Source organism: Vanacampus margaritifer, chromosome 2, assembly GCF_051991255.1.
Source record: "Vanacampus margaritifer isolate UIUO_Vmar chromosome 2, RoL_Vmar_1.0, whole genome shotgun sequence".
Classification (NCBI taxonomy): Eukaryota; Metazoa; Chordata; class Actinopteri; order Syngnathiformes; family Syngnathidae; genus Vanacampus; species Vanacampus margaritifer.
This window is the reverse complement of record NC_135433.1, coordinates 51,843,872-51,858,029: the sequence shown is the minus strand read 5'-3', so window position 1 is coordinate 51,858,029 and position 14,158 is coordinate 51,843,872.

Here is a 14,158-nt window from a genome sequence, read left to right as displayed (position 1 = left end):
TATAATCGAACTAAATTAATATTGAGCCGTGTGCGTGTGAGCTTCATGCATGTGTGTGAAACAAGAGCAAGCATGCATTCATTCGTTTGTTAGTGGAGAGAATGGCCAATAGAAGGTAAAGCTGTGTGGAGAAAGTAATAATGGCCCATACACACACACGAACATACATACACGCCTCCCTGCCTTCTACGTCTCTGTCTGTCCCATCATGACTCATCCAGCATGTCTCTCCTCCTCTCCGCCACTTAACCACAATGATGACATGTGCTACTTCCTCAGTGGAACGCCTCAGCCGACTGCTCCTCGCCTCCAAACTGTCAGGGGGAAACTGATGGCCCAAACCAACAGCACCTGCTTTTAAAAACACAGGGCCCCGCATCTCTCAGAAAGAAGACAATAAGAGCAATGGAATTTAAAATTGTGAGTGGGAGTCCTCCACTCACTTCACATGTGTTGTATGTCCACAAGTTACACAACCATCTTGTGACAAGCTACATGAATAAAGCAAAAATATTTTTGCTGCACTACCGGTCTAATTCCAAATGTATGCCTGTATCCCACATCTACATCTACTTTAATGTAGGGCTGGATGATTAACCGAAATTTGTTTGTGATTTAGATTTTGGCTTCTCTCCGTCATTAAAACATAATGATCGAAGAAAAATGATTAATGTTTAGAACGCCGCGGCGCGTTTACAAGTTCCCTAAGTTGTGAAAGTACTCTGAATGCACCATATAGCTTGTAGCAAGCCCGGAGCGAATCAGTGCGATTTTGCAGTCCCTAAGCGTCCTTTGAGCTGTTTAATGACAATCCAGCTGGAGTTAACTGTAAAAGAGTACTAAACACACGATAAGGATAATTACATACAGTGTGTATTTAAACACAAAATATGCTTCGCTTTTAAAACACCGCTAGCCGAGCGCTAGAGTTGCCACCAGTCCCTTTTTCACCAGAATTGTTCTCTTTTTTTTTTTACCAGCTGTCCTGGGAAAATAAAAATCTCTCCCAGGACACAATTTGTCCCATATTTTAGGAAGAATGTCTAAAGCTAATTTGATTTCCTAAATTCTGTAGTCTAAAAATGCCCCCTGTGCTACTGTGGAAGACTTTGTTACTGAGCGTGCCATGGGTGGCACATTTCCCTAGGTGCACTTTGCATTACCGTAACTCTGGCACCATCTGTGCTATATGAAAAATTCCAATGGTGTCTGAAAGCTAAGCCCTTGCGCTTTACAGAAAAAAAGTACAGCCATTACGGTAATTTCAGTCCTCCTCTCATAGAGGCCAGGGAAGTCAGTGAGTCACAACAAAAGAGTGCAGAGAGAAACAGCGGGATTTTCAGACATTTCTACATCAATTTGAACAAAAATGTTAACAAAAAGTATGTATATCGACACTTGTATCACATGGTGGCTTTTTATAGAACTTACCAAATCTGTGACTTTGTAGTACGTATGTTATTGTGGGTGACATTTTTCTAGAATAGTTACACGTTGCCACGTCGTGTTTGCATCTTTTTGTTTTTTAGAGTGTATGCCTTGTTTGTAGTTTACAGTGTGTGTGACTAGCTGAATAATGAATATTCCACTAAGTTCAGACATTTTAACAAAAAGTGGCCCGTCCAAAATTATTAATACCTTTCCCCTCAAAATCAATAGAAAAGCCTTTATTGGCTATTACAGCAAATAAAACGCATCCTATAGTTGCTGATCAGCTTTTTGCATGACTCGGCTGATATTTTTGCCCATTCATCTTTAGTGATGAGCTCTTCTTGTCATCACCCTGATCTTTAGTTTCCTCCACTGATTTTCAACTGACTTCAAGTCTGGACTGTTGGGGCCCATGCAAAACGTTAATGTTTATCCGCGAACCATTTCTTAACCACTTTTGCTGTGCGTTTTGGGATTTCGTCATACTAAAATGTATATATATTCAAAATTGGCCGGGTGTATAAATAATTTCGGGCTTGACTGTTAAGTGCCCGAGTTTGGTCAGGTGTCCCTTTTTTTTCCACAAATCCAAGGTGGCAACCCTACCTAGCGCTAATGCTAAAGACTTGCATGGTGGATCCCATTCAAATGCTAACAGGGAGTTAGCATCGACTTTGGGAGTAATAGTCCTTCAAATAACGAATATTCACACACAAATGCCGTGGAAACACCTACCCACAGGGAAAATAACACTACTCAAAGGCACAAATTCTTCCCAATTTGTGAAAAACTTGTTATTTTAATAGAATTCAATTGCAACTTTTTTCTGTTCTCATTGTAAGTGTGTACACCATGGATGCCCCTAAGAGGCCACAACGCGCAGGAACACCCTGCATTGGTTTTGCAGTTACTGTTTTAGTATACTGTATTTTTATTTAGTTTTTTTATTTTAACATTTTTTTTGTTTAAAGATTCACAGAATTGAATTTTCCTCATGTCCAATGATATTTTTTGTGGGGTCATACCATCACACATTTCCACATGACATAGCACAAAATATAATCCCTGAGGTCCTAGGTTAGCCCACTAAATCCCCATACTTGAGAAAAATAACACAAGACAAAATAAATATGGTAAAGAGGGTAATGTAATGTTTAAGCTTGAAAATGAATGAAAATGCAAGAGGCTTGAATTTCATATGATATTTATAAGGTTATGTTGTACTTTACAAAAAGAATAGTGTTAAACAACAAAGTGTTTAACGTGAAGGGATGAGTGGGTCATAGTTTTCAATAGTTGAGTTTTAGTAGTTGAAAAAAAAGTTATGTTTTAAAATCAATAAATAGTCATTTTATTAATCATGATTTCAATCTCAATCAAAATAATCGTGATTATTATTTTTCCTATAATCGTCCAGTCCAGTGACAAGCGGTGACATTTTTTATTTATTTATTTATATTATATATTTTATTGAATTTTTTTTTATTATTATTATTATTTCCTACTGTGGCGACTGCCGCCGCCTTAACGGGAACACACTCATCAAACATAAGTTCCATGGGGGAATTATGTCAATGAGCACCACAATACCACTGTGTAGGTACAAAGTTAAAGCAGAAATATTCAGGACTGACGCAAGTTGATGCACACATACTGTAATGTAACCAGCGCCGCGGTAAGTGAAATGACACATGCCCACAAATTTGCCAATACGTTGGAATTTACAGTATTTGGAACTGGCTTGTGCACTTAAACCGGGAGCGGAAAAAATGAGATTGCAGAGGAGGGAGCCACAAGTGGTTTCAACCAACAATCAAGTTTGCTAACCTGTGGACAGCCGGCGAGCCATTTATGTTTTTTGTACGTCCTGGCTTGAAAGTGAGGGACGAAATCTTTATCCGTTTTCGTGATGACTAGACGACCACTTGAAATTATTCTCCTCTTTTCCTCAATTCTTCGGGAAAACGAAACTCATTGTGACTCGGCGATGAACTGAACCACTGACTGTTTGCCGCAGAACAAGTCAAGTAAGCCAATTATGTGCATGCGCTTTGTCAGATAAGCTGCTTTACTGCCAGCTTTTTTGCCATTAAAAAGGCGCACATACAGTAACAACCTCTCGGAACTAACGCAACTTGATTGCTCATTGCGCATGCGTAAAACTAACTGTCGGCTTTTCAGCTCTCCGCGAGGAAAACCAAACAAATTACACAGGAATTTGAGACCAAAACAGTAGAACTAAGGTATAATAGAGGACACATGATTTTATTAGGGCAGCACGGTGGCTGACTGGTTAGCACGTCCGCCTCCCAGTGCAGAGGACGTGAGATCGAGTCCGGGCTTCGGCCTTCCTGGGTGGAGTTTGCATGTTCTCCCCGTGCTTGCGTGGGTTTTCACCGGGTACTCCGGTTTCCTCCCACATTCCAAAAACATGCATGGCAGGTTAATTGAACACTCCAAATTGTCCCTAGGTGTGAATGTGAGTGTGGTTGTTTGTCTCTGTGTGCCCTGCGATTGGCTGGCAACCAGTTCAGGGTGTACCCTGCCTACTGCCCGAAGCCAGCTGGGATAGGCTCCAGCACCCCCGCGACCCTTGTGAGGAAAAAGCGGCCAAGAAAATGAATGGATGGATGGATGGACATGATTTTATTGAAAGGCTTGGGCATGCACTGCATTAATAGCTTATTATGACTGCTCGACACTAGTCCAGCCCTACTTCCAAGTGAATCACATCTGAAATCAGTATGTTTACATTTACTAAACAATTAAGACCAAAACAATTGCTGGGTTCACAAATGTAAGCTTTGTCAATGCACCTCCACGGGTATGTGATTAATTTGTATATAGCCTACGCGAGCGATTGTCACATTTAAACGATGTTGCAATGACAAGATATAAGTGAATTGCCTGCTTATTACAGCAGTCCCATTGTCAGTTTTATCCACCTATGATCAAGGTCTCATTCCATGCGTACACTTCTAGAATGTTTTAAACCAACTTACATTTGTTCAGCCTTGGTGGAGCTCAGCATTCTACCAAGGCCTATCCAACTGCTACATATTGTTCAGGTCGTACTTGATTTGAAGAGCCAAAAGGTGGACTTCCCAAAAATGTTTATCAGTGCTTCACAATTATTTTTTGTTACACCACCCCAGGAAGAAGAAAATATTGGGTTATGAAAGGGATAACCCAGGGAATAAGACTAAGAGCATATTCAGGTTATTGCGCATCTTTACATGGCCTTACAAAACCAGAATATTTCAAATATTCGGGTTTTAAAAGAGTTATTACCTGTCATGTAAACGTAGTCACAGATACGGAAGCAAGTGGTTTGTTGATTATTGTATCGAGTTTCCGATGTCCTTCACCGCAATAAAAACGTCAAGAAGAAGAGTTTGCCACGTAAAGTTACTAGTTGGAGATTTAGCGCATGTCGTGATTTGTGTTTTTGTCTTTTGACTGGATTTAGTTTTGTTTCATGTTATTGTCTTGTGGAATGTGATTTGTTTCATGTAGGCTACGTCTCATTGGGGTTTTGTGTCCACCTGTTTTCGTCAGCTTCCTTTGTGTCTACCAATCGTCTCCCTCAGCCACTTGTGTTTTGTACATGTGTTCCTCGTTGTCTCATTAACTTGCATATTTACGTATTTATTTGCGTCTATGTTCTAGAGAGTTTTTCCTGGTTGTTTATTACTTTGACAATGCCTTTTGGACTCAAGTTATTTTTGTTTTTGCTAAGATTCCGAAGGCCTTGTTTTCTTTGATTTAACTTTTTGGAATGGTAAACTTTGAAAGCACACTTGCATCGCCTCCCTGCTTCCTTACACTTTGGTCCTCAACCCTGCCATACACTATAAAGAACAGTAAAAGAACGCATACGGAGATTTCTCCTTACTAGCTTAGCAGCTATTGATAGCTGTAACATAAGAGAAATAGAATATATTGTGTTGTTGAGTCTCTCACCTTTTAAAAATTGGTCAAGATGTTAAAAATTGTTCCAGGATTTTGCTGAGCAGTTGTTCTTAGACCCTTTTTTAAAAGCTGTAGACTAAAACAATCATCACAGAACCAAAGTATCTTCCAGCGTATTAAACGGAAATATTATTAATAATGGATGGATGGAATAATAGTGTGGTTTTGCCCGAGTGCAAAATTTTCGTGGCCACCAAATTGTGAAAACAAACAAAATCTATACAGATAATTGTACTAGGTCGAGCTCATATTTAAAAATGTTATAACGTACCTATAGGTTATAATGGCACATTAAGCCACTTCCCTCTTTTGGTTATTGTTTTCTCTTCTCAAATTGATGTTGAGTGAACCACATGATGCCACAAACACAAATGATGTGACTTTTTTCATATGTTGACTAGGATTTAGAGTCTCGTGAAATAATCATAAAAAAACTGGTGGAGACCCAAGGATAGGGAATGGTCCTCTGGTTTGGGGGTGCAACTACTCAACTTGCCCAAGGCGCTGACAACTCACAATATGCTACTGACTGATGGTTATCCAAAAAAAGTCATTCTATTGTCATTCTTATCTTGGGGTTACTAGAGAGCAATCTTAATCAACAACAAAAAGAGATCCCGCATGTTATTCGAAGGTACCCTGTAAGTAAGTTATTATCCAAAGCAGAATAATGACATTCAACTGATCAATTAAAATCTAACTTGTGGGCTTGTGTTTTGAAATGCCAGCAAGAGAAACAATCTTCTCCATTTTCTCTCTCGATGCAGCCCTGTTCCCAATCTGAATCTAGACCTTATCAAGCTCAAGGCCATGTTCAGTGTGTGACGTTTTGCTGCAGTTAAATGACATATTTCTTCAAAATGGTGCACTACGGGCTTTCAAGTTTTCATTTTGCGGTCTGCATATAAATCTCGGAGTAGTAAAAGCAAGACAGTGCACCTGTGAAAAAGTACATGCTGTTTTCGTCAGTACGATGTTCATAACAAAATAAGATGACCTTGTTATATTGGCAGCTACTCACTCCTCATTGCACATAGTCCTACACAAACGATTGAAAGGTCCATTTAACGATAGATTCTCTGCCCCTTGCCTTGTGTCAGTTTGTCACAGTGTTGTGTCATCCCAGTTTTCTTCTTGAAAACAGCCACGTTTAGATGCCTTGTACGCAATTGTCAAATTGAATATTTGAGATTTCTAGAAACAATGCTCATAGTGAGGCAAGTGACTGCACCTAACGAAAAGCTTCATTTTCAATTGCCATGGCACCAGCAGAGATCACCATTATAGCGATGGGCCAGCTCCGGCACTTGTTATCTTGTGTTATCACTAGCATCAGTGCTAACCACAGAGTTGTGTCTAGTACTTGGTTCCATGCTAAAATACCCATATAATGTTTATTTAAAAATGAGTCATTAGTTCCGGTAAATACGGGGCAGTTGTTAACCCTAGCCGAAGGTGTCCTTTGTCACCGTAGGCAATGAAACAATCTTGCCCAGCAAAGTCATAATACAAACAAATGTAAAGTAAAAAAAAACAAAAAAACACACACAATGTTTAGAATTGCAAAGAATTAAGAAATAGCTTAATTTTGCTTTTTAAAATTTTATTTGACTGAAGGAATCGTCGATCGCCAGCATGCAAAATGGTGTCAGTCGTCGTTGACAATTGATCACTCTGATTGGCTGTTAGCTAGTGATTCAGTGCATAAATGACAAATAAGATATTAGTTAGTACACAAAAGCAAATAAATTGCATCTTAATGGGCAGCTGTCAGCCATGCATGGCTTTGCCTCCCACCCACTTGTAATCGGTGGACCCCTGGAATACCCGACATCAAGATAGGTGCGGTTTAAATGATTGTTAACTCTTTCACTGCCACTGACGTTTAAAGACGTCAAGTAAAAACCTACGAAGCACTGCCAATGACGTCAAAAGACGTCATCCAATGATTTTTTATTTTTTTTTTGAAACGGGTAGAGGAAACCCTTCCGCATGTCTGGTGAAAGTTTCCAGCCTGTCTGTTGTGCCTGATGACTATTTTTGGCCCCTAGAGGGCAGCGATGACTCTCTTTTGACAAGATCGGGTGGGCGTCAGTAGAGGCGGAGCTAGAGCGTCGAGCAGGAGATGAGAATGGAAGACAAAGGAAAAATGGCGGCCGGTCGCGAGGAGCTCACGCCCGAGCCGTTTTTTTCAAAGACCAAAAGCATCGCTGAAAGAGCACATTGTTGACGACGATGATCATCATCGATGATGAAGATGAGGGTGGTGACTCCGTGGTTGGGAAGCATTGACGCGGCAGTAGAAGACGTTAGATGGAGCTAGATGGAGGAGGGAACGGGCAATGGCGAGCGTTTGCAAGCAGCTCTACACTTACAAGACGAAAGGCATCGACCAACGCTAAAATAGTACATTGATGACGACGATGATCATCATCGATGATGATGAAGGTGAATCCGAGCTTGACGGCGAAATTGGAACCGCTGACGCGGCGGCTATGACGGTGTCGTAACGCGGAGCGCAACCAAGCACGCACAGGCGGACGTTCGATCGGACGACGGAGAGTGCCCCGAGTCCAATGCATATTCATCGGAGGAAGTGTGTACAGTCTGCTACTTGCTTTTTATTCCCCGGACAAAAAGCCCGTCAAGAAAGTGTAACGTTTGCACGCAAAACGGACCAATGCGAAAGTGAAAGTAAACTGTTGTGCGAGTCCTGGCGTCTCCTTGCACGCAGGAGAGCGTTACAAAAGGAAAAACTGTATTTGAAACATCCACATAATTGTAAGTAGTACCACAGTTGCACACATTTGTAAATAGTTTGCGAAATTGTTTTGTCAAATTGTTACACTGTTGAATGGAAATAAACGTATTTTGCAATCAAAAAACACTTTTTCATTGTTGGTGAAAGCGTTTTACAGAAGTAAAGCACTATTTAGGTGTTTGTGGCATCATTCATGGACAAAAAGAAGTGTACAATTCACTAGAGTGCATGAAATAACATCGTTTCACAAAAAGCTCTTTTTCTCCATTTTTTGTTTCAAAACAGAGAATTTCGGTGAAAGTAACCATTTTCTATTGTTGATTACTGAAGAACGGAATAAGGTAGAAACAAACTTTTATGTGTGTTTCCATAGTCCAAACACAACATTTTCTGTGGACCTTGAAAGATCACTCAAAATGCTTAAATCGGCTGGCAGTGGGGACAACCCGTTTCTGAAAACGTCTGGCAGTGAAAGAGTTAAGTGCATAGCATGGCTGCCGAGACAAGGCTTAGCACAGAGCAGATTGGAGAATCGCCATTACGGAGGGTTGTCGGCAACAGGAGCCGTGAGCAGCCTGAAGCCGCAGAGACAGTCGTACAAGAACCGTCCAGCCCCATGGCCGACGGAGGAGACAGAACCACAGGAAGGCTGAGGCCTAGTCCCCCCCCAACCCACATAACCTAGGCTAGGTCCATGGCAGCACCCTCTGCAGCCACAGCGCACCATGGTCCCTGTGTCCTTCCCTTGTCTCCTCAAAATGAATGTAGTTCACCTGTGTTTGCCTGCCCTTTCTCGTGTGTCAACCAATCAGTGCCCTCAGCTACTTGTGTCTTGCCCAGATGTGTCTTGTCATGCCAATTAGTGTTGGTGATTTAATGCTGCATTAAAGGATGGTCGGAAGTCGGATTTTTCCGAGTTCAAACCAGGAAATGTGTATGGGAACGCCCCCTTCAACTTGGAAAGTCCACTTGCGAAGTCGGGGGAGGGGCAAGGACCCCGACTTTACCGACGGACTACAAGTGACGTCACTCTACAATCGCGACCCCTTTGGAAAAACAGACCGTGAATGGTAAATCTGAATTTATGCGAGTATAAAACTAGATAGCTTTCTTCATTCATAAATATTCTACATAATTTCACGTAACACAACATATGTGACAGTATGCTGCCCTCCAAGGGCGTGCAGTGACCTTTAGAGGGGCAGGTGCTTAAAGCAAAAAAAAGGGGCACATGATAACGCGCCTGCACTATCCACTAGGGGTGTTAAAAAAAATCGATTCAACAATATATCGCAATATTACAGTGCACAATTCTCGAACTGATTCAATATGCGACCGAATCAATTTTTAAACATCACTTTTTGATGGAAATGTTCAACCAAATGTCTTACTTTGGGTTAGAGTTCACACTTTAAGCATGGAAGAATGTTATATTAATGGAACATTAAGCCTTAATATTTTATTTCAGTGTTGTTCAAACATGAAACAGTCTGCAGCCTGTTTGTTTAATACAGTGGCTTATAAGCCTGAAGTTTTAGATAAATAAATACATTTTGTGTTTGGGGGTATCCATTGTAAAATTCTTATTTGAAATAATGGCTAAACAATAAATCACACATAATAAAACTGTTGTTTGTCTGCAATACCACCTTAAAAACGTTTTGACATTTGTGTATGAAGAATCATTTATGAACAACATATTTACATGAATAAAAAGTGATTATGTAAATTACACAATTAGGCTTTTCCTATAGTGCAAGTAGCTTAAAAAATGTCTTATTTTACATTTAACTTGATTCAGATATATTTGACTTCCGACCATCCTCGAATGCAGCATTAGTCTCCTGTTCAGTCCTCGTCGGTCCATTGTTTCTTTGTTTGTGACTGTTGCTCTATGTCATGCCTTTTTGAACCCCAATGTCTTGCCATGCCTTCTTTTTTTTTTACTTTGTTGTTTTTGTTTCTTTGGACTTTGCCTTGTTCGCAACCTCATTTTTGTCCAATTAAAGAAAATCCCTTTTTTTCTTGGACTTCACCTCTGCCTCCTGGTCTCTACTTCCCTGCAACTGGGTCCTCAACCACATCAAACCTGACAAACCACCGACGTCCCCCCAGTGAGGAAACACTGAAACATAAAAAGAAAATTTAAACATAAAATTTTAAAAAATATATACATATAAAAACAGTATCTAAATATGTACAAAAAAACTAAGAGCACTAGAAAAAAAAAAGTATATAAACAGTTAACAGGTGTAAAAGTATATATTGAGTTGGGCGCACGTGATCTAAAAGTAATAAAATATGGGTTAAAGAAGAAGACATACAGATAAAAAATAGGTACAAAATATAGAAGTCGTAATCAATTAAAAGCTAGGCTAAAAAAGTTTGTCTTGAGTCTCCCTTTACAAAATATCAACGCTCTCTGCGGCTCTGATGCTCTACGGCAGGCTTTTCCACCAACGAGGGCCGTAAACCTGGAATGATGCATCGCTGTGCGTCTTAGAGTTAACTCTGGGTACCGTAGGCTATTGCAAAAAGGCTAGCACCAGGACCCGAGGGCCTGCGAGGGTTGATATAGCAAAAGATCTGCTGAGAGAGGCCAAGATCATGGATTGCTTTATAAATTAATAATAATAAAAAACTTTAAATCCACCTCAATTCTCAAATAGACAGGGAGCCTCTCGGTACTCAAACCGTTTTTCTTGTCGCTGAGAAATTTTTAAAGCATCGTCAAGATTCACATACCACTTCCCACAGCACGTAGAAAATAAAAGTATCTACACATTTCAGCAGTCAATTCACCTTTATTGTGATGAGGTGCAACAACAACAACAGTGCATTTAACTGCATGCAAATGGCATTTTTGCCGAAGTGAAATGAAAAACCTCTGTCTGTCTCTCTCTCTCTCTCTCTCTCTCTCTCTCTCTCTCTTTCTCTCTCTGGAAAGGAGCATACGTCGTTTTTTATTTATGAAATAATTCTGTGGTGGATTTGTGGTATATAAATACTGTGTAAACTCTCACAGTTTTGCTAGTCAGTGGTCAGAGTAATCATTTGACTAACTAAATCCAAATTTTCTTGTCAGAGGATCTGATGCTTATTGCAGAAACTGAAATCATGTGATCTGACAAACAAATACGAATACGATTGACGAATCAGGGCCAATGATCACATTGACCTGCAATCCAAAGTAGAATGTTGCTTGGAAATAAAAGTTTACCAGCAAAGGCTTGTAATTGGAATGCAGCAAAGACCTTCGCTCAATTAACATTCCTTGCAAACAGAGGGTGTTGTACTGCCCACACTAATGAGGCAAGAAATAAATAAAACACACATACACAGAAAGACGCTGCAGGTGGCATATTACCAAGGGAACAGCATCATCTTTTGAATTCTTCTGGATGGGATGCTTGGTGGTCTTCTAAAATCAGTGAACCAGACGTTTTCAAGAATTGCATGTGCGCCTGCAAAGTCTGGAGAATTGCGCAGGCTGCAATTAAAGCCAGCAGCACCTCTTATTTATAACCCTTTCACACTCATTTCATTTACACGGTACAGTATTCCTTAAATCAGAGGGAAACGAGCTCTTGCTGTAGATTCTTGAGTATGCAGACTGAAGGATGCACGTTTAGCCTGCAAGATGCACAAGTCAGTGTTTATAACAATTTAGAAAATGGGCCCTTTTCAAGCACAGGTGCATACACTTGCAGCATGTGCAAAAGTATTTCCTTCCATTTCTTGACTGAGTTGAGAGATTATCTTCATGCAAGAAATACTCACTGGTGTCAAGAGCCCCTCTTCAACCAGCAATAACCATGACGTACAGTGCCATCTTTTGGATGCAACCTGCAAATGCATACAGGAGTTCATTATGTTTTGTCAATATATACTGTAGGCCTGTTCGATTCATAAGGATTATTCTCATGTTATGTCATTTGATCTACATTGCAAGTCGTTTTTACATAATGTATTATATAGCTGTATTATACAGTATTATGACGCCGTGCTTCCATACATTTGGACTGACCCTCTATCCGAATGGCTATTGAGCTGCACATGAACCTATCAACACTCATAATACACACACAATCTAAGTAAAAACAAAAGAATTAAATAGAATCTTGTTCCATTGTGCTTTTTAAATATGATCTGAATGAATTAGACGTCGATTGGCGGAGGGGTTGCCGGGGCACATGCCCTTTTGGCACTGTTGACCAAAGTGCCCCTTTGTCCATTTATTTATTTTATGTTTTTAGAAAATAAGTATGTGAAAGTAGTTTTGTTGACATTCACAACAAAAAATCTGCAATATAATTGACATAAAACCAATTATTATTATTACGTTATCCTTGGACGATGTCATACTACGAGTCATACTACCATTCTGCCAGGTCGCTCGCCACTACATCTGCAGTCAGTAAATTGGTCGCTCCGTTTGTATTTACGTATTCTCACTCACAGTAAACAAAAGCCAAGGTCATAGAATGCAGCAAGCAAAACCAATGCCTTTATTTGATAGATCTTGTCGCCAGGATCACAATGCATACTGCGTGCTAGCCTAGCATTCAATTGAAATGTAGTGACACAAGTTGTAATCAGCCTCGCAACTACGATGAAGTCTGACATTTGGGCGCAGTTGTTTCTGTGGACGTGGGGAAGATGTCCGCCTCAGTTTCATAAAGACCACGATCCTTCCCATCCACTTTCGCCGCGGCAAAAATCCTCTTCGATTGGGACAGACATGGAGCTTCTGCTCCAACTACTGATGCGTTTAAGGTACACGGAGTTTGTAACTCTCGCTCAGAATTTTATTAAACTCTTCCTGAAGACTCCAACTTTTAGCACAAATGCAATGATAGCTGAATTGAAATATATGTCAAAATATATGTGCAAATTGCTACACTATCTTTGTTTTTATTTTAACTAACGTTTTGGGCGGTTTACAGTCAGAGTAAGGTCATAATAAGAAACAGTGAGCAGTGTGTTCTTAAATTAGTGGGACAATGAAGAACTAAAAAAAAAGAGAAGAAACAACAATCACAGCGTTTTATCAAAAACAAACAATGTAGCTTGCTGAGTTAATTGTTGAGTACAGTCCCAATAATTAAATATTGACATCTACACCTGCAGCAAAATAATAAAAGGCATTTGCTCGTAACTGAGTCAAGTTAAATGTAAAGTAAGATGTTTTTTATGCTACGTGCACTATAGGAAAAGCCTAATTGTGTTATTTAAAATGTAAATTTTTATGTACATTTTACATAATCGTTTTTATTCATGTAAATTTGTTGTTCATAAATGATTCTTCATACACAAATGTCCAAATGTTTTTTTTTATGGGGATTGGCATTGGCATTGCAGACAAACAACAGTTTTATTATGTGTGATTTATTGTTTAGCCATGATTTCAAATAAGAATTTTACAATGGATACCCCCCCCCCCTTTCCTTGAGGTTTTACAATGAGCATAAAAAAATCTACAGATATGTTATGTCAGTTGCAGCTAGATGTGGTTCTAGTGCAAGTGTGTCCTGAGTGTCCAGCCTCTTTGTATGTAGGAAGGACGCCTTGCTCCAGACCGCCTCGACAGTAGCCAGCAAGCAGATTAGCATCTGTCCTGCAACTAGTTGCCAATTTGACATTTTTGTCCGCAGGGGGACTGGAACCCTTGACCTAAAAGATGGAAAGTCCAAGTCCTCACAGATGTGGGAGTAGTACAGTGGAATAAACACTAGAGGGGTAACACAGAGGGCTGGACTGGCCATCTGGCATACAATTCAGCTCCCCAGTGGGCCGTTGTCTTTTGGGGCTGATGCGGTGCTATTTAATTCTCCATTTTACCCCAATTTACGGGCCCACAATTTAGATTGTTTTATGAAAGTGTTGAACAAGGTTCTGCATAGGTATGCATTTAATTACATGAAACCCTAACTGTGGGTGGCTTGATAAAACATGACTTCTCAGTTACTGAGGTTTGTGTTTGTTTTAGAAAAA